The following is a 21451-nucleotide window of genomic DNA, read 5'->3' as shown; positions in this document are numbered from 1 at the left end:
AAATGCAAGAAAGCAAAGTGGCTGTCTGATGAGGCTTTACAAGTAGCTCACGAAAGAAGGGAAGCGAAAAGCAAGGGAGAAAGGGGAAGATATATCCAATTGAATGCAGAGTTCCAGAGAATAGCAAGGAGAGACAAGAAGGCCTTCTTAAGTGAACAATGCAAAGAAATTGAGGAAAACAATAGAATGGGAAAGACTAGAGATCTTTCCAAGAAAATCGGAGATTTCAAGGGAACGTTTTGTGCAAAGATAGGCATGATAAAGGGCAAAGAAGGCAGGGAGCTAACAGATGCAGATGAGATTAAGAAGAGGTGGAAAGAATACACAGAAGAACTATACAGGAAAGATCTGAATGTCCCTGATAGCCATGATAGTTCGGTCACTGAACTTGAGCCAGACATCCTGGAGAGTGAAGTCAAGTGGTCCTTAGGAAGCATTACTAACAACAACGCTAGCGGAGATGACAGTCTTCCAGCTGAGCTATTTAAAATCCTAAAAGATGATGCTGTGAAAGTGCTGCACTCAATATGCCAACACATTTGGAACACTCAACAGTGGCCATAAGACTGGAAAAGGTCAGTTTACATTCCAATTCCAAAGAAGGGCAATGCCAAAGAGTGTTCAAACTACCGTACAATTGGCGCTCATTTCACATGCCAGCAAGGTGATGCTCAAAATCCTACAAGCTAGGCTTCAGCAGTATGTGAACCCAGAACTACCGGAAGTACAAGCTGAGTTTCGAAGAGGCAGAGGAACTAGAGATCAAATCACCAACATTCGCTGGATCATGGAGAAAGCAAGAGAATTCCAGAAAAACGTCTATTTCTGCTTCATTGACTATGCTAAAGCCTTTGATTGTGTGGATCACAACAAACTGTGGCAAATTCTGAAAGTGATGGGAGTACCAGACCACCTTACCTGTCTCCTGAGAAACCTGTACGAGGGTCAAGAAGCAACAGTAAGAACCAGACATGGAACAACCGATTGGTTCAGAACTGGGAAATGAGTACGACAAGGCTGTATATTGTCTCCCTGCTTATTTAACTTATATGCAGAGTACATTACGAAAAATGCCAGGTTGGATGAATCACAGGTTGGAATTAAGATTGCTGGGAGAATTATCAACAACCTCAGATATGCAGACGATACCACCCTAATGGCAGAAAGCGAAGAGGATCTCAAGAGCCTGTTGTTGAGGGTGAAAGAGGAGAGTGCAAAAGCTGGCTTGAAACTCAGCATTAAAAAAACAAAGATCATGGCATCTGGCCCCATCACTTCCTGGCATGTAGTAGGGGAAGAAATGGAAGCAATAACAGATTTTATTTTGTTGGGCTCCAAGATCACTGCAGACGGTGGCTGTAGCCATGAAATTAAAAGATGCTTGCTCCTTGGGAGGAAGGCTATGGCAAACCTAGACAGCATAGTAAGAAGCAGAGACATCACCTTGCCGACAAAGGTCTGCATAATCAAAGCTGCAGTTTTCCCAGTAGCAACGTATGGCTGTGAGAGCTGGACTATAAGGAAGGCTGAGCGCCAAAAAATTGATGCTTTCGAACTGTGGTGCTGGAGAAGACTCTTACGAGTCCCCTGGACTGCAAGGAGGTCAAATCAGTCAATCCTAAAGGAAATTAACCCTGAGTGCTCATTGGAAGGACAGATATTGAAGCTGAAGCTCCAATATTTTGGCCACCTAATGCGAAGAGAAAAGTCACTGGAAAAGACCCTGATGCTGGGAAAGATTGAAGGCAAAAGGAGAAGGGGACGGCAGAGGATGAGATGGCTAGATAGCATCACGGATGCAATGAATATGAACTTGAGCACACTCTGGGAGAGAGCAGAGGACAGGAAGTCCTGGCGTGCTATGGTCCATGGGGTCATGAAGAGTCGGACACGACTTAATGACTGAACAACAACAATGCTGTCATGCCCTCCTCTCCCCTCCGCCCAATTAGACAACAATGAGGATTATACTTGTGGAAGTTCTTTGTAAGTGATCATAAGAAGAGCTCTGCTGGATCAGACCAAGGGTCCATCTAGTCCAGCATTCTGTTCACACTGTGGCCAACCAGCTGCCCACCAGAAACCCACAAGCAGGACATGAGTTCAACAGCACCCTCCCACCCATGTTTCCCAGCAGCTGGTGTAGATACTGCCTCTGATACTGGAGGTGGCATAGAGCCATCAGGACTAGTAGTCATTGATAGCCTTATCTTCCCTGAATTTGCCCCATTCTCTTTTAAAGACTCTAGTCCCTTTACTAAACTGCAGTTCTTAGAAATGATGGATGGAAATCTATCACAAATTAAATTAGAGTTGTACAAAATTATGCATGGTGTGGAGAAAGTGGATAGGGGGACATTTCTTCCTCTCTCACAATACTAGAACGTGGGGTCATCCCATGAAGCTGATTGGTGGGAGATTCAGGACAGATAAAAGGAATGACTTCTTCATACAGTGCGTAGTTAAACTATGGAATTTGCTACCACAGTATGTTGTGATGGCCACCAGTTTGGGTAGCTTTAAAAGGGAACTAGATAAATTATGGAGGATAAGGCTGTCAATGGCTACTAGTCCTGATGGCTCTATACTACGTCCAGTATCACAATGCCAATGTACACCAGTTGCTGGGGAACTTGAGGGTGCTGTTGCTTGTGGGTTTCCTGTGGGCAGCTGGTTGGCTACTGTGTGATCAGAATGCTGGGCTAGATGGACCTTGGTTCGATCCAACATGGCTCTTCTTATGTTCTTAAATGGGTCTGTTTGTGTTTAAGATTCTTTATACACCAGCAGTCTGTTGGTCATGATATTTCAGAAGGCAAGCTGTAGAGTCTGTACAAGATCGAAGTGCAGAAGTGTTCAGCAGGGATCTGCTGCTGCTTACAAACAGAGCCAACAACAAGTTGCATGGACTGTCGCTTTCACATGCAGTCTTCCATGTTTTCTCTCATAGTTAGCATTATGAAAACCACAGCTGTGGGAAATGATGTCACATTACAGCCTATGATAATCACAGACATTACATTTATTGAGGTTCTTAAATTGCATTCTCCTAACTTGGATTTATAATGATTAACTTAAGAACATAAGGTTGGTAATTGTTGTTCAGATAACAACATACGTTCGGAAAGCACCCACAATTCATTGTTGGCTGATTTGAAACTTTTTCTGTTGCTGCATGTCAGCAAGATAATGGGTGCTTCCAGACTCAGGGCTTCTTGTGCTGCTGTTGCTCTTCCAATGTAAGGTACATTCAGAATTCCAGTTGACTGACCCCATTTCAGGCATCTAGTCCTGTGTGTGCATGTGTGCGCATCTTGCTATGTGCCATTTCCGCAGTGAGCATGACATTGCAGGCAGTCTTGTTCCATCCCATTGTCTCACCTCTCTTTGGTAGCCACACCCATCCTTCTCCTGCATTTTGAAACTGGTGCTTTTCAGCATCATTTTAGCATTATGTATTTGTGTTTACACTTTTTAAAGCAGCCAAGTTGCAAACTTTAAAAAATGTTTTTTTAAAAAGAGTGGCTGCAGGACAGGACAAACCTATTGCAGATAAACCTACTTCTAAGTAGATATAGTTATGGACTGGGGTGTAGGTCCCAAACACTTTTCTTAAGAATGCTTGATCTCAAGTCAATTTCATAACCAACTCTAATCAGCCTAGGGTGCAGTCCTATGGCCGCTAGTCAGTGGCTAGACGGCCATAGGATAGGTCAGTTCCTGGAGAACTGACCTCCACCCCCTCCCGCACCACCTCGTAGGCAGAGCGGTTCGGCCCCACACTCCGCGCTTGTAAGAGCAGTGCAGAGCGGTGAAAACGGGGTGTTCCTGGGGGCAGGACAGGGCAGGGAAGTCGGAAATCTGGTACAACACATCCTATGTGTTGTCCGGCTGCTGCTTCCCACACTCTGAGGTCCTGTGGCTAGACAGCCAAAATTGCTGTCTATCTGTGAAAGCAGGGCAGCGAGGAGCGAGGAGGAGATCCACTCCTCACCACTCCTCCCACCCTGCACTGGATAGGCAGTCGCCTCTGAGGCCGGAGCCGGAGGCGACTGTTGATCTTGATAGGATTGCTCCCTCTAGTTAGTTTCGCTACCCAGACAACTTGAATTTCCCTGCTTTTTAGTTGTGCTATTCTACCATAGCACAATTGCGATTTTATTTTTTGCAGGGGGGTTTGCGTCTTCTTTCTTTTTTTAAAAAAATAGTGCATACAGCACAAGATTAATTGCAGATAACTTTACTTTGAAGTAAACATGGGGTGCTTCCAGATGAGGCTTTTTATCATGCAATCACCCTGCCTCATTAGTAGAATTTCACAGACAACAAAGTCTTCCACTTGTAATGCACCCATATTTCCCCACTGCTTCTTCCATCTTTTTTCTTTCCAAATCTGTTAAGGAGAGAAAGACAGAATAGCTGTACAACAGCTTTTGATTGGTAGTGCTACAGGCTGTCCATCTGAAATAATCCATGCTCAGGGATCAGACTATAAATCCTATCAATTCCACCTTAGAATGCTGCATATCTCTTCTAGTCAATTTCTCAACCAGATCTAATCAGACAACCCAATCTAGTCAGTTTCACAAATGGTCTAGAAAACTTGCTGGCTTGGCTTTCTCTGCAATTAATTAAGGCTGGGGGCTAATGGATCAGGGGAAAGGACTTGCAGTGCCAGACATCAAATGGCTCTGAAACCATAAATGCATGGCAAGCAATAGAGAAAGGAGATGCATCCCCCAAAGGTCATCCACCTTCCCCAGGGAGAACTCCCCTAACTGTGCCTTCATTTGTGCATTTTCCTATCCACACCTGTAAAGAGATTGTGCCGTTATTCTGCGATTTCCTTCCTTGATGGGTTTTCTGTTGTAAGAAAAAAAAAAGGAAGAAGTGATGAGAAAACACAAGAGGGTTACAAGTGGATGGCAACATCATCTGGAACGTCCATAAAATTGTGGGAAGGAGTCATGGCCATCGTATATCAAAAGCCTAATCTGGACGCACCCATGAACTACTTCTAATTGTCAAGAGAGGAAACATGAGTTTGCAAACATGACTTAAACCTTGAGCATAAGCGAATGGAAAACTCTGGCAAGAAACAGGAATAGCTGATGTCACATTTTCTGGATTGGTATAACACAGTTTTGGCAAGAATAGTTCCTGTGTCTCAGAATGAATGTGAGCTTAAGAAGCTAAGCTTCTCCTGTGGATTTTCTGCTATTTGTGGATCTCTATCCATTAAAAGAACCTCTATCAATTAGAAGGTGGCAACACTATTCCTAGCTATTGCACCTCAGACCTGCTGTGTTATATTGCTGCTAGGCAATGGACCAGATTTTCAAACTTTCAGGCAATTAAGACTAAAATCTCTGCTTCACCAGTGATGTCATGTATAAACCACAACCACTTTATGAGCTTTAGAAGCAAGATAGGCAAATAATTTGCATTAGAGAGCTCCTGGAGGAGAAGGCTATCAGTGGCTACTAGTAGTGATGGCTCTATGCTACCTTCATAGGCAATATGCCTATGTTGCTGGGGAACATGGCCGGGATGGTGCTGTTGCACTCATGTCTTGCTTGCAGGTCTCCCATTGACAGCTGGTTAGCTACTGTGTGAGCAGAATGCTGGATGAGATGGACCTTGGTCTGATCCAGCATGGTTCTTAAATTCTTATGAAATATAATTACGCTATTAATGGGCCTCCCTTTTAGCTGGAACACACATCTATAGTGTACTTAGCATAAGGGTTAATCCCCCACCTGGCATTTGCTATTATAGGAGCAATCCTATGGCCACTAGATAGAGGCTAGATGGCCACAGGATATGTTGTTTTCTGGGAACTGACCTCCCCCCACTTCTGCACTGCCTCGGAGGCAGCATGGAACAGTACCGTCCTCCATGCTCGCAAGAGGAGCGTGGTGCGGCCAGAAAGGGGTGTGGCTGGGGGCATTCCGGGGTGGGGAGGTTGTAACTGCCTGTACGACACATCTCCTTCTGTACGCAGCAGCCTCCTTCCCCACTCTGTCCTCCCATGGCTAGACAGTCACAATCAGCTGTCAGAATTTTTCTTATATATGTGACATACAGGAGATTGGTACCAAAGACAGAAGGTGAGAGAAGAGTGGGAAGGAAAAAATTAATCACCATGTAATATGGGGAATTTCTCATCTCTTCTGTAACTGCAGGTATTTGTCATTGTTGGCAGCAGGTCACCTTCTGATGATTTGTGCCTTGATTCCATACGTTGTGGCTTACAGTGTAGCAGGGAATGTAAAACTATTTCACATTGGTTCATGTGTGAACAGAAGCTGTGTGTAGGTGCTACAGTGTACCTGGGGCTAGAGAGAAAAATCAATGGTGGGGTGGAATTGCAGAGAACAACATCAGGGCTATTGGGGGTTGCTTTCATGTATAAGGGAGTTTGGGGAGAGAAGAGTTCCCCCTCCCCCAAAAAACCAATTGAAAGAGGGAGGGCCCATAGTTTAGTGGCAGAGCACCTGCTTTAGATGCAGAAGGACCCAGGTTCAATCCCCGCCATCTCCAGGTAGGGCAGGAAAAACTGCCTGACAGTGTTGACAATACTTGGCAAGATGGACCAGTGGTCTGGTTTGGACAAAGGCAGCTTCCTGTGTTTCTTTGATAGGGATGGGAGAAAATGAAGAGGTAATTCCATCATCAGCATTACTATAATGTAGTACCCAAATATCATTGTGATAGGCAGAATGGCAAAGGGACTGTGTATTACAAGGTCCCCACGTCTCTGGGTGTGCAATGTATCACTATGTGCTCCTTAGTCTGGCCCATAGAACATGGGTGCCTTCAGGTTTCCAGAGTTTAATCTTTCATGAAACCCTTTCCATTTCAACTTGTCTACTGAGGAACCCATGAAAGTCTGCCATGGGAACCCTGTGGATTCCCCAGAACAACTTGAAAAATCCCCAGCACATGCTATCCATAAAGGATAGCATGTGCTTGAGTCATGCCTTCACTGATTATCCGCATACATCCTTCCTTCCATATAATGCGTTTACAATTGGAGTACTGGGGCAGTCAGATGGCCCTATATTACTTCTTATGTTATTTATTTATTTATTATTTAAAAAGTTTATTTCCCACCTTTCAGCCCTGAAAGGGCAGCTTTCACATGAAAACAGAGTAATACAATAAAAAAACAAAATGCAAAAGCACAACAAATATAACAACAAAAGCCAAGAGCATAAAATCATTTACATACACCAGCAGGAAAATGACATACACCAGCAGAAAAAGCAGAAAAATTGACCAGTTTAAAATAAGACAGAGTCATAGCAAGAGGTCAAAAATTCAGTGCAGATGAAAAGCAAAACGAAGTATTCACTGCTTTCTTAAAAACTTGAAAGAGAGGGAGCCAGCTGAATCTCTCTAGGGAGCGAGTTCCACAGTCAGTGTGCCACAACTGAAAAGGCCTTGTTCTGTCTTCCAGCCAAAGGTGATGGAACATGGAGCAAGGGCTCAGATGACAAAAACAGAGAGTGGGCAGATAAACCCAGAGTGCAGGCAGGTTCATGTAGGAGGAGGATGTCCTTCATATGACATAGTCTCACAACCTTGGCAAAACATTTTGATCAGAAACTCTTAGGACACTTAGGGAGCAATCCTATGCATGTTTAGACAGGAAAAAGTCCTACAACTCCCAGCATGCCCCAGCCAGCCTTTTTGTGTCTAAACATGCACAGGATTGCACCCTTAATGCATTTTTGAACTTGGCTTACTTATTTCAGGCATGGGGAACCAATAGCTCACGGGCTGAATATGGCCCATGGGGATTCTGCATTCAGTCCATTAAGCTTCTTCCTCAGGCTCTGCTCCCTCTCTCAGGCCCAATTCCTTTTCCCTGCTGCAGCACTGAGAGAAAGGGAAGGACGTCTCTTCGAATTGCAGCAGATCAGAGATACGCCCTTCCCCCCTCTCAGCACTGGGGAAAGGGCTGCAGATGAGAAATAAGCCATTTCCCCTGCCCCCATGAAACAGTGGAGAAAGCTCTTATCCCTGATCTGCTGCAGATCAAAGATAAACCCTTTTCTCTGCTCAGTGCTGAGAAAGGGAGCTTCTCTGTGCTGGGCAAGGAAAATTCCCCCCTCAGCTGATCTGCATGGATCAGTTGAGGAGGTGGGGCTGGGAAGAATGCATGTGTATATGAATGGGGTATGTCTGTGTGTGAATGGAGTGTGTGAATGGGGTGTGTGAAAATGTGGGAGGGGGTACATGCCAGCAGTCGCTCCACCTACATTGGGCAGTGGTCCCTCCCACTTTGGGCTGTGGCTCTGCCCACTGCTGGCATCCAGCCCCTGACATCCCAACCCAGGGCCAGCTTGCCCCTCAGGCCAAAAATAGTTCCCCAGCCTTGACTTACATTAACAAGCTCCAAGCACATCCCATACACACGACTTTCATAATGCACTGCCTTATTTTAAGTTTGTTGCCTATACCTTTTATGGAGGTATCATTCCTCGATTATTAGAAAGGCAAAGAACTGTTTTCTATTCATCACCTTCCCAGAGCTTTTACGAACTTCAACAGCTCTGGCATAGCTCTCCTTCAGCCACCTTGAAAAACAAGATGGAGGACAGGTTGGCATATATGATTATACTGGAGCCATCGATGCAAAATACTGTTAGCTGCTTTGATATAAAATCTGTGAAGATCACATTTTGTTAGGAGAAAAGTAGAGGTGGTAGGAATGCCGAATCAGAAGGCAGAAGGAGAAAAATACAATGTCAGCATGGAGCCAAACGTTTGTACGATTGTGCCAAATGATACCTCTTAACTGCATTAGAAAATTAAAAACATAACAAAAAAGAAACGTGGATTGCATGCTGGTTTCAGAAGGCTTCTATTCTTTTCACAGAATGGTGCCCACGGCCTTTATTATATTACCTGCACAGGCTTAACCAGGAGAAAAGATTGATCTTGAGTTTCAGTTTCTTAGAAAAAGAATGCATTCTTTTCCTAAGAAACGGAAACTCATAATGAAACTCTCAAGGGCAAAAGGAAGATGTACCATTTTAAAGAACAGTTACAGTGCCTACTTCCCCCATGGTGTGAAACTGCTGATTTCACAAAGTGTGGTACAGATGTGCATTCCGGCAAGTCTGTACTAGATCAGCTGTCATTCTTCTTCCCCTTCCTTTTGTTTATCTGGCAGGCTATCCTATCTACCATATAAGTATAACGTCGCAGATGCATATTTGTTTGTATGTTCATCCTTCACATAGCCCAAAAGAAAAAAAAAATCAGAAAATTAAATAATTTTGGCAATTGGGGTGGGTAAATGTGTATTAAGGTGCAATCCTATGCATGTTTAGAGAGAAAAAAGTCCCACAACTCCCAGCATTCCCCACCCACCCACACTGGCTGGGGCATGCTGGGAGTTGTAGGACTTTTTCTGTCTCTAAACATGCATAGGATCACACCCTTAGTGACATCACAGGTGTTTGACACCCATCAAGAAGCTATGACTGGCTGCAGCACCCTATTGTGTGAAGACTCTCTACCAGCCCTGGGTTTTCTTTGGCACAATATACGAAAGAGGCCTCAGACATCAGGGAGAGGTAAATGCATTTTACAAACTAACCAGCTGAGGGAGGAGAGATGGGGTGGGCATGTGTCCTCTTTTACAGAGGGCAGTCCTCCATTCGAAAGGCTGCCAGAAGATGGTCCTTGGTTTGAAGGGCTGTCCAGTCCAAGTCTGGTTTAAAGATAAGCAGCCATGATAAGGAAGAGCTGGGCCTTGAAGCTGCCCATCAAGAGCACCTGGTCAGGGGACTGAGCAAGGCACAAAGGGCACCTGGGCACAGTCTTTTGCACTATGGTGAGGTGCACTGTATTGCTATTTGAACTATAATAATTATCTCTAAATTTGAATCTATCCATATAAATTAGCATATGCAAATTTTATGCAAATCACTGCCACGTTTTGTCCTCTTTTTTAGTGATGCATGCCCTCTTCTTTGGCAATCCATAAGTGGCCACCCTACTGCAGTGGTGGCTGGTGGCTCCAGTTCTGGAGGGGTTGTAATTCCATTCAGCCAAAACTCCAGTGGTGCTATCCAAGGTCCTGCAATGTCTTATCCAAGGTGCTGAACCCACTTGGGGGACAGGGTTCAGCACCTTGGATAGCACCATTGGAGGTTTGGCTGGTGGAAACTAAAACCTTGAATGGAATCACAGCTCCTCCGGAACTGGAGTCACCAGCTGCCACTGCCCTACTGGGTAATCCCAGGCAGTCCCCCTTTGGAGAAGCATGAGAAAGTGGGATGATGGCTGGAGGTACACTGGACAAGGTCCAGGACTTGTTTTGCTTCTCTTCCACCATAGCAGAGGCAGGTATGCCTTTGGGGTAGCAAAGCAGCCATCACTAGGGTAATCCAAGTCCAGTTTAAAGACAAAGAGCCATAAGAAGGGAGAGCAGCAAAGGTCTCAAAATTGCCCATCCATAGTTAGTACCTGAACTGCAGACTGAACAGGCAGGCACACAGGTCACCTGGTCACAGTCTTCCTCACTGTATACCATATTGCCATAGAAATTATAATTATTTCTAAATGTGCATCTATACATATACATTAGCATATGCGTATTTTATTCATGTAGGTGCCCCCTTTTGTGGTGATGCACTTCCTCTTTTTTGTGACCCATTAGTGGCCATCACAGCCGAAGGTGGTGGGTGTAAGGCATGGGATGTGTTTGTATCTTGAACTGGGACTCCCAGCTGTCAGGCTGCAGTGCCTTAACCTTGGGGTGGGCAGAAGGTAGGCAGAGAACTTCTGGTAGATTGCTGGATGATTGACAGTGATCAACAAGGGTTTCTGATTCCCAGCGGCTTGGCAGTTATAACAACAAATAGGTTTCCTCATCTTCTTAAATTAGTATCTTTGATCTGTAATAACTTAGATGTAGATTCGTACTTATATATGCAGGTCAAACCAGTGTATGGCCCATGGAGTGTAGTAGGCAATTGGCTCTGACTTCTGACCCACTATTTTGCTTCTAGCTCCATGCCCAGCCACAATTTTGCACCTGGCTCCAAACTGGTGGATCTTAAGGTTCTAGTTTAAAAACAAACTAGATCCCAGAAGCATAAAATCTATCCATGCCTGCCATACTTCCCGCACCACCGTGCTCTATTTCCTCCACTGCCAGACTGAGTTCAAGGGTGACATCTAGGCTGCAGTACTACCCTGCCTGAGCACTGGTCACATGACCTCAGGCACCAATCTCTGTCCACTAGATCCAATTAAGCCCCAGCCTTGCTGCTTGCACTTTAGTCTGAGCACCTTGTTTCATGTGAGGCGAGGAAAATGTCACCAAAAGAGGCTCAATAAAGCAGACTGAATCCAAATAAGTGAACAGCTTGGCAAACTTTTTTGAGTCATAAACAGATTGTTCTCTGACTAAGAAGCCAGAAGTAGAAAACAGCAGAGGAAATCAAGTCAGGCTTTGAACAGAATGAAACCACTACTACTACAGAACAGACTGAACATATTAGTCTTTTTATACACAAGAAACCCAGGCTAAAAAGGAAACTTGTTTGGTTCCACTTGGCTACTAGGCAACAGTCCCTTCTTCCTTGTGACCTTTTGCACCCAAGGCTTTAATAATACATTCAGAATGGTTAATTAGCTCAGACCCTTGCTACTGCCTCTACTAACTGCAGTTACGTGATGTGCTCTAAGTTAGACCTGTGTACAAACTTCCACATGTTCTAACGAGATTCACACACCCGCTTATAAGGAATCTTTAGACATTGGCAATAGAGCGTCTGTGGCTAAGAAGGCAATTCCCACCCAAAGAGATTCACACTCAGACACTGTTGGAAAGGATCACACCACAATGGCACATTTATTGCGGTTAACAAAGATTCAAATGCACAAGCTAGTTTTGGGGGAATTAGCTGAGAAAATGGATTTCATAGAATAGTAGGGTTGGAAAGGGCCTACAAGGCCATAGTTGGTCCTAAGATTTAACACTTAGGACCAACTGGGGATGTTCCAGGCTTCACCAAGTTATGCTTTGGTGGGGAAATTAGCTGCACTCTTGGTGAAGCTGAGCTTCAGGCCATAAAGCAGTTTTCAAGACTATGGGAAGGAGTGTTCCCGAGGCTTGAAACACACACACACACACACACAGAGAGAGAGAGAGAGAGAGAGAAGGGAAAGAGGGGGTGGAGGCTACAATTTCTACAAAGAACCTCTAAAAGCAATATACCTTTCCTTGGGCTGAAGCCCTTGTAGACAGGAACTAGTGTGCATTGCAGTTCCTGGTCTCAAGTGAAGAGGAAGGAAAGCAGAGAGCCTTCACTAGAGGAGGCAAAGCACCCAGTGTTGGCACCTTGCTCTTGCAAGCAAGGAGCTTAGCGATTTCATGATTTCAGCATGGAGCCTTTCCTCTGGGAGGAAGAGACCTTTGAGTGATTTCAGCAGCAGTGTGGCACCTTACCCCTCGAGGGGTGAGGCGCCTAGTGGTTTCAGCAGCATGCCCCCCCCCACACACACACCTCCAGGAAGAGGGGGACTCGGGACTGCCCCAACCTGAGGCTTCTTATACAGTTCAGAGAAAGGCAGTGACTTGGATGAGCCAGGCACTCCTCGTTGACAATGGAAATGGTGCTGCTTGCTATGGGATAATCACTGAGTTGGCCTTCCATCCAGTATAACAAAAGAGGGTGCTTGGAGATGATGGGCGGAATTGCCAGAAACAAAAATCCTGCTTATTATCTCTTACTCTTTTAAGAAAAGATGACCTTGCATGTTAAAGACAGGTGTCAAGGCTGGAGTTCAACAATGGCAGCATATTGCAGGTGGTTGACTAGGTAACTTACCAGATATCACTCTTGCTATCCAGCACATTCATGTTTTGCTGAATTTTGACCCCCACCTTTGCCTTTGGGGAATGCATTTTAAGGAGTCCATCAAAAACTGAATTGCCTGATCTCGCCTTGCATGATGCTCTCAGCCCCATTCCTATGCCTTTCTCCCCACGACCTGAGTTCGATCCCAGGGGAAGCTGGTTCTCAGGTAGGCGGCTCAGGTCGACTCAGCCCTCCATCCTTCCGAGGTCGGTAAAATGAGTACCCAGCTTGCTGGGGGAAAGGTAGTTAGGACTGGGGAAGGCAATGGCAAACCACCCCACTATACAGTCTGCCAGGAAAACGCCGAGGAAAAACGGCATCCCTCTAGGGCTCAGTAATGACTCCGTGCTTGCACAAGAGGAACCTTTCCTTTCCTTCCTCAAAATGGAGTCGGTACTGTTCACTCAAAAGAGAGCTACTTCATAACACTGCTTTAAAAACTTCAAAGCAAATTAACCCTTAGCTTCCCCTTTTTGTGTACGTGATCCCCTGCCATGACTATTCCAACAAAGGACAATACTGAAGCTCCTATTTCCTATTGATTTTGGCTGAATCTACACATAGCAGTTATACCGTTATCATAACTATTGGAGCACATGACACCAATTGGCACCAATAGTTATGATAATGGTAATCATGATAGTTATGATTCAGCCTTTGGCTCTGGAATCTGACCCCTTCTTGTGTTGGACTATCTGCCTGCTCTCGGCTCATTTGGGCTGATAGGCAGCTCCCCGGGTTCCAGAACTGAACAGATGGGAGACTGACCCTCACCAATACCTGACAATGACTGAGAGGAAGAACAACCCGGCCTTGCCTCTCTGCCGCAAAGTTCTAGGCCACACATGGACTGCAACGGTGGTCTTAGGTCTTTTGCCTCCTCTAGATCACCAGTGAATGAAAAGAACCCCTCAATATGCCACTGAAATATCAACTGATGCTTTGAAGTGGCACAAATGTGCTTTCAGAAATTATCCAAAGAAGCATCCTTCATCCTTCACCTTTGGATATTTCCACATTGTTTCCATATAATCCTGTTCCTGTTCACTTCTGGCAGACAGCATCTCCTACTGCTACGCTAATGCTGCGTTTCAGGGGGAGAAACACGCACGTTTTTGAGCAAACTTCAGCACACATTTTGCAAAGGAAAAGAAAGCCCACGCTGAACATCATTCATGCTGCAGAATATGGACGTTAGCACTTGCTGAGGATGCTGAGAAGCTAGGACTATTGGATAGGGGGACTGGAAAAGAAGCTTATTACAGTTCATGTAGCAGAACATATGCACTAAAATGGGCTTTAAATCTACGTCCCTTTGGGTGCCACATGAAAGAAAATGAAGTTGCTCAGCCTCAGAGTTGATCTCAGACAAAAGAAGTAATAAGTGTTCCTTCTTTTTCTTCAAAGGAAGCAACTTTTAAAAATAGCGAAAGTGGCTCAAGCCTAAGTAATCATACAGCTGACAGGCAGGATAGAGTTGGTTTGTTGCCATCAGCTTCAGGGCTGGAGGATGTGTGCAGATTTTACTTATTATGTTATTGCTCATGTATGGTTTGCAGTATTTTGTGCAAAAGGGCAATATAATGCTATTTTCCTCTTCATTTATATCCAGAGCTACTGAGGAACTGCTATTGACCAAAGCTACTATTGACCTTTTAAAGAATATGGCTCTTTTCCCCTGTCTTCTTCCAAGACAAGAAGATGTAGGATGGATGCAAGAATTAATGATGACATGACTTTGCAACTGCATTTTGTTGATGTGACTTGAGTTTTGATGATAGTGAAACAAATGTATCCTACATCCCCAGAGTGGGCTGATGGCTCTGAGCCACCACAGATAAACTACAGTGGGATGTAAGTGGAGCTTCTAGGTTCTGAACTGAAAGTATTTAATTGGGATCTCTCTCCTGCCCCTCATTCCACCAGATGTCTGGTCTGTGATTGCTGGAAGCCAGTGGATTCAAGGACTGCCATTCTAGGGTTTGAAACAGAAAGGAATGTTAACATATCAAGGCTCTTGCCTGACATCTCAAGGTCTCTGCTCACTCTCCACTTCAGAGATTGTAAAATGATATAGGGTGTGCTTGAGCACCTCTACACCTAAAATCACGCATTTAATACAGGGCTTTCTGCTTCTGTTTTAAATGCAGGATGACTGTGGACTCCCTTTACACACACTTCCTTCCCCCTCCTTTTCCCTCTTATCTGAGTCTTTGATATGTTCATTATACAGCCTCTAGATGGCACTGTGGTCTAGCTCCTTTTATTTCAGCTTTTTCCTCTTTTCATAAGGGAACTCAAGCAGAACTCAAGCACTTTAATTTGATAGCTCATTATCTCCGATCTTTAAAAAAATGGAATAAAGGTCATATAGAGTGGGAGACGCCCTGGAGGTTGACAGCATCATCTAAAGGACCTGCAAACTTCCATGAGTAACCAATCTCAATAGCAGGATAGAAGCTCTGTGTGGAGAATCCCCTTGTGCCAGTCTCATGGGTTGTCTGAAATTAGAAGCATAGAGATAGAAGGGACCTTATGGTCCTAGAGGTGGGTAATCTGTGGCCGTCCATCTAATTTCATGCAGGTTACTTTCTAATTTCAAAAGCCCACTGCAAGAGATCAGTTCAGACCACTGGCAAGAGCACTCTGGCTTTCCCTTGACAACCTGCTGAATGGGAAGGAAGCGGGGGTGGAGAGAAAGAGAGAGGGAGAGAGAGAGAAGTTGGCTACATTACCACACTGACATTTGGTCCCCAACAGATTACCAGCAAGGAAATGCGACCCTTGACAGAAAAATGGTTCCCCACCCCTGGTCTATGATTGCAGACTTAACAGACTCTCCACCCCACCCCCATTCAAACACTTTAGCCTTTTTTTCATACTGAAGATACTACAAGTCTTTGATAATTTTGGTTGCTCTTTTTCTATACTGTTCCCAGCACTATGATATCCCTTTTCAGATGAGTTATGAAGGCACTGGCTGGCTATTTGCTACTGGGCCAGGTCTAAGGTTTTAGTACTAGTGTACAAAGGCTTAAAACAGCACCCTCCCACCTATGTTCCCCAGCAACTGGGGTACATAGGCATAATGACTGAAATTCCACATTCTCCATGAAGTGGAGAATGAGCTAATGTACATGTCGGAGTGGCTGATGTGTAGGATTGCTTTGTTTTAAATCAACCATTGTCTTTTGCTGTGCCTGGACTGAAGAGGGAGTTGCTGATCCAATTATGAGTTCCAGACATATGTCTAGATACACACGCACACGCACACACATACACACACACACACACACACACACACACTTGTTGTTGTTGTTTATTCGTTCAGTTGCTTCCGACTCTTCGTGACTTCATGGAACAGTCCACGCCAGAGCTTCCTGTCGGCCGTCGCCACCCCCAGCTCCCCCAAGGTCGAGTTCTTTGACCATCTTCCGACCTGGGAGTCCCATCTTCCGATGGTATACCGACATATCTCTGGTTGTACTGATCCTTTTAGTTTTCACGGCAAGAATACTGGGGTGGGTTGCTGTTACCTTCCCCAGGGATTGTATTTAGTCTGACCTCTCTGCCATGACCTTCCCGTCTTGGGTGTCCCTTTACGGTTTAGCTCATGGCATCATTGAGGTGCTCCAGCTCCAGCACCATGAGAAGGTAACAATCTCCTTTGCTGGAGATATACATACATACATACATACATATTTGAACCCTTTTGCTTATCCCTGTGAAATGTACATGTGCCTAAAATGAGCTCATGTACTGTTAGACGATCCTGACAACAGGGCTGTTTGCAATCCTGCTATAAGCAGAAATTGTTCTGGTTATGAGATCTCAAGATGTAGCCATTTTAGACACTGTATGAGACTGGCAGAAGTGCATCCCATATAGCAGGCTGGCCCTACCATTAGGCAGAGTGAGGCAGCTGCCTCAGGCAGCAAATTTCGGGTGTCATGAAAGTGCTTAGCTGTTACGAATATATGAATATACATTTGTATATATGAATATACATTTGTATTACAAATGTATATTATGAATATACATTTTACTGCCAGAAATAGAGGCACTTGAGAGATTTTCTGTCCCAGGTGGTAAAAATAACTTGACTGGCCTTGGGTGGCATCACTTGGCAGCAGAATGTCTTGGGACGGCCCTGCTATCTACCTAATGAAACAGAAGGCTTCAGTGTACAGGTATCCTGACATGTAGGGGCCTTCTCACACTGCTATCCTGCCCTTCCTCTAGGTCGTTCAGGGTTGCATTCATGGGATTACCCCATTTTATCATCATAACATCTAGGTAAGGTTAGGCTGAGATAGTGATTGGGCCAAAGTCACCAATGAGCAACATGGTTCAGCAAGGACTTTCCAGTCCAGCCATGAGGACAGATGAAGATTTTATTGTGCAATTCACAGAATTTATCTGTGCAATGCACAGAATTTTATGGGTTTTTTTTTCCAGACATTGTCACCTTCCATTTGTAAGCCTCCCATGTTTTCCCATTGTTTCTTCCATCTTTTCTCTTACCACAAAAACATCTGTTCAGAGCTCTAATACAACCTTCCCCAACGCCAAAAAGGGACCCCTTGATGGTGAGGGATGATGAGAATCGTAGCCCAACACATCCAGAGGGTGCCAAATTGGGGGAAGTCTACTCTAACCACTACACTTGCCATAGATTTTAGGAAATAGCTGACTTTGCTTTATTGGGCATGCTGGGAATACTATTGAAAAAATGCTAATCCACCTGTTTTAAAACAATATAAGATGTCTTATTATGAAATGTAAATGCTAAATATTAATGATAGATTATTAAGGATTTGCAAAATGTAAATAAGTAAGAGGTATTGAATTAAGCTGTATTAAAGAGAAGACAACACAGAGACACAAGCAAGTTCGCAATGAATTCTGGGTAACTGGCATAAAAATAGTGGTCAAGCTGACCTACGGCCTGGGCCTGAAGATAGCTTCCTACTCCCCCTCCATGACCCTTTCCCTGTATCTTCTTCCCTAGATCTTGCACAGTGGAGGCCACTGGCTCTGATATCAGTGAGGTAGTGAATCAGCTCCAGGTTTCAGTCAGAACCAGCCAGAATTCTAAACGAGTTGTCCAAGGTATGGAGCACTTTGGATAGCTCCTTCAGAGTTCTGACTGCATGGTTCTGACTGAAACCCAGAGCAAATGGACTACCCCATTGACACCAGCCTCCACTGATCTTGCATCTTTTCCTGCACCTGGCCCCAGACAGTAGGAGAAATGGGCATTGCTGGTGAAAAATGCCTGAACCAACTTCAGAGTGGAAAATGACCTGAGGAAAAATCAAGCTTGTGAGTACCTCCACTGTTGTGGTTCAGCCGCCTGCAGGTGTGCCTAACTACAGGTTGCTGTGCTCCATTTGAGGTCACTTGGCAAGAGCTGCTTAAGGCTCCTGTCAGGCAGGTTTCTCCATCCAAGAGAATACCCAGTTGTGAGACGAGGCTTCCATGGGCACCAATCCACTCCTCCACACAAAATGGGAAGGAAAATGGAGCCTGTCTCCAGATTTCTTCATGAGAGACAGAGCAAGGAAGGAGGTAAGCTTTGGGGTTAAACAGAACACTTCTTCTGCAGGCTTAGGCTGAAGAGCACAAAAAGGGTGAAATCCTATTAGATGGATAGAAGCGGATGCCTTTCAGTTTTGTCTCAGAAGATTCAGCCCCGAGTTGTAGGAAGAGGGGGATGGCTTAGGGATCAGTGCACCACCTTCACATCTAGAAGGTCCCAGGTTCCGATCTTGGCATTTCCAGTTAAGAAGCATCAGACAGCAGGTGCTGGCACCTCAGACCATAGAGCAGCCTTCCCCAACCTGGTGCCCTCCAGATATTTTGGACTACAATGCCCAGCATGCTCAACTACTGGCCATGCTGGCTGGGGTTGATGGGAGTTGAAGTCCAAAACACCTGGAGGCTGCCAGGTTGTGGGGAGGCTGCCATAGAGAAACAGCATTCATCAGAGGATTGAGGTAGTTGGGCTCATGGTTTGAGCCAGCTGCCTATATCCACCACATCTGATATGACTTGCCAAGAAAGAAGAGAGTTCCTTGGGGAACGTACCAAGTGCCATACTGGCAGCCACCTCCCATGGATTGGGGGCAGGGGGCTCGAGCCACACACTCTGCCCACGGGCTGTTTAGTGTTTACCTACATGAGCTGGCGGCTTCCACGAGCAAAGCTAAAAAGGTGGCTTGCTGTTACAGGCAGTCCCAGGGCATGGTCTGAAGGCACATGAGGCAGCCACCTTGCTGAAGCTAAGCAGGTCTGGGTCTGGTCAGTGCTTGGAGGGGAGACCACCTGGGAACCACATGTTGCCACCTCGAGTTCCACAAAAGAAGAAAGGTGGGATATAAGTGAAATAAATAGATGGATGGATGGATAGATAGATAGATAGATAGATAGATAGATAGATAAGCCTTGCCAGGAGGGTGAGAAAAGGCCCCTCCAGGGGCTCAGCAGTTTAATGAGAAGTATGCCATCTTTGGGAATACATGAGCCCAGCAGCAGCCCAGGATGCTCCTCTTTCATCCAGCAGCCCAGCCAGCTATGTCTTGGCCTTCGCTGCCCTCTGCAGAGGCTGGAGTCTCAGCACGGCGCCTCCAACACACCAGAGGAACCAGCAGAGAATGCGCATGAATCGCCAGGGACAGAGAGAGCATAAGGCAGTGGGAGGAGAACAGTGGTGGGGTGGTACATTTGGAAGTGCGGGCACTCATCGCATCTGTCCCTAGAGGCGCTCCCACCAAGGAGAGTCCAAAAACGGCAGGCAGCCGTATTGATCCATATCAACAGACCAGGTCTATCCGTTTTCATCTCCACCAGGAGCAGATCTTTGGTCTTCATCTCCACCATGGGCAGATCTTAATTGTCCATTCAAGACCAAGCCAGCCCCAAATCCTTTGCATTACTACAGGGAACAAGATATCCTTGCATGGAAAATTCATTTCTGCCCCAGCTACTGTGAGGACTGGAGCTAAACTCAGAGGAAATGGGGAATTCTGAGCGGGGTGGCAGATGACAACGGCATCCCTGCTAATAACAGAATCCCAGGGCTGCATCCCTACAGGCCTTGGCTGCACTACACCACTGGAGGAGTCCCATATTTCAGTGGTCCCACAGGCTCTCGGTAAAGGAGGCTGTTCGGCAGCCTTCCCCAAAATTGGTGGCTTCCAGTTGTTTGTCACTACAACACCCATCATCCCCAGCCAAGATAGCCAGCGCTCCGAAATCCTGTGCATGGTAGTCCCAAATATCTGGCAGCAACAGTCAGTGATGCAGGTAGGGCTGGAACTAGGGGGGAGGAATGACAAACCAGGGGACCCAAATGACCAGAGACCAGCAGCTGATGGGGTGGGGGGAAGCGGCGGAGGTCTGGTGTCAGCACCTGGGCTGGCATGGGTGTGCTGAGGCCCACCAGGGCTGACACCCCCAACCGGTATAGGGATGTTGGAGAAATCTGCAATGGAATGAAATGCATTCAGATTTCTACGAAGCTGACCCATGTATTCTGCAGCAGACCGGCTTGCAATGGTGACACACATAACCCGAGCATAGACAGGCCCAGATTCCGTCTACACATCTGTGCTGCATGCTTGTCCCTTCCGCGGCGTGTGCCGAGCTCCCCAATCATGCCTGGACTGCTGTGCAATTATCCCCTGGCTGTGCAGAGGGCAACAGCTTTTGCTGTGATGCTTCCAGCAAACAGCTGTGAGTCGTCATTATTAGGGCAGGATTCTTTTAATTAAAAACTGTTTTGCATCCGCAGCTCATAATTTTTAAGATGATGATAAAATATTGTTAATAACAGAAGGAGTGTGTGCGTGTGAAGGAGTCAGCCAAGTAGACTTGCAGGCAGAGGCAGCAGAATGAAAAAGGCCCCAGTTTACAGGTTGTGGAGTCTCCTCTTCCTGGCCTCTCCAGACAGGGTGGGCAGCCGAGAAAGAGATGGGAGATACACACACACACAAATACAACCCCGCATAGCTCTGGCTATGCTAGCTGGGGGCAATGGGAATTGTAGTGTAACACATCTGGAGGGCACATCTGGGGAAAGCTGCCTTAAAATGCCATTGTGTGAGCAGCTACAGTTGCCGCTCTTAATGGGAGAGAAGGAGAGATCTATCTATTCCTGGGCTCTGTCACTGCCATGTGTTTTTACCCACAATCCCACTCCACTTGTTTCCATATTAATATGTGATGTTCTTACACTAAAATAATATTAATACACATCTAACTGCACGTACTGTAAATCCGTATTTTGATACATCCTATGGTCCCTAGGTCCCTATGGGACCCTATGGTCCCTATGGTCTATTTTGGCCACATAATGAGAAGACAGGATACCCTGGAGAAGATGCTGATGCTAGGGAAAGTGGAAGGCAAAAGGAAGAGGGGCCGACCAAGGGCAAGGTGGATGGATGATATTCTGGAGGTGATGGACTCAACCTTGGGGGAGCTGGGGGTGGCGACAGCCGACAGGAAGCTCTGGCGTGAGATGGTCCATGAAGTCACGAAGAGTCGGAAGCGACTGAACG

The sequence above is a fragment of the Heloderma suspectum genome, chromosome 4 (genome assembly GCF_057233095.1).
Source record: "Heloderma suspectum isolate Gila_16-S chromosome 4, 16-S_ref, whole genome shotgun sequence".
NCBI lineage: Eukaryota > Metazoa > Chordata > Lepidosauria > Squamata > Helodermatidae > Heloderma > Heloderma suspectum.
Note: the sequence above shows the minus strand (reverse complement) of the source record.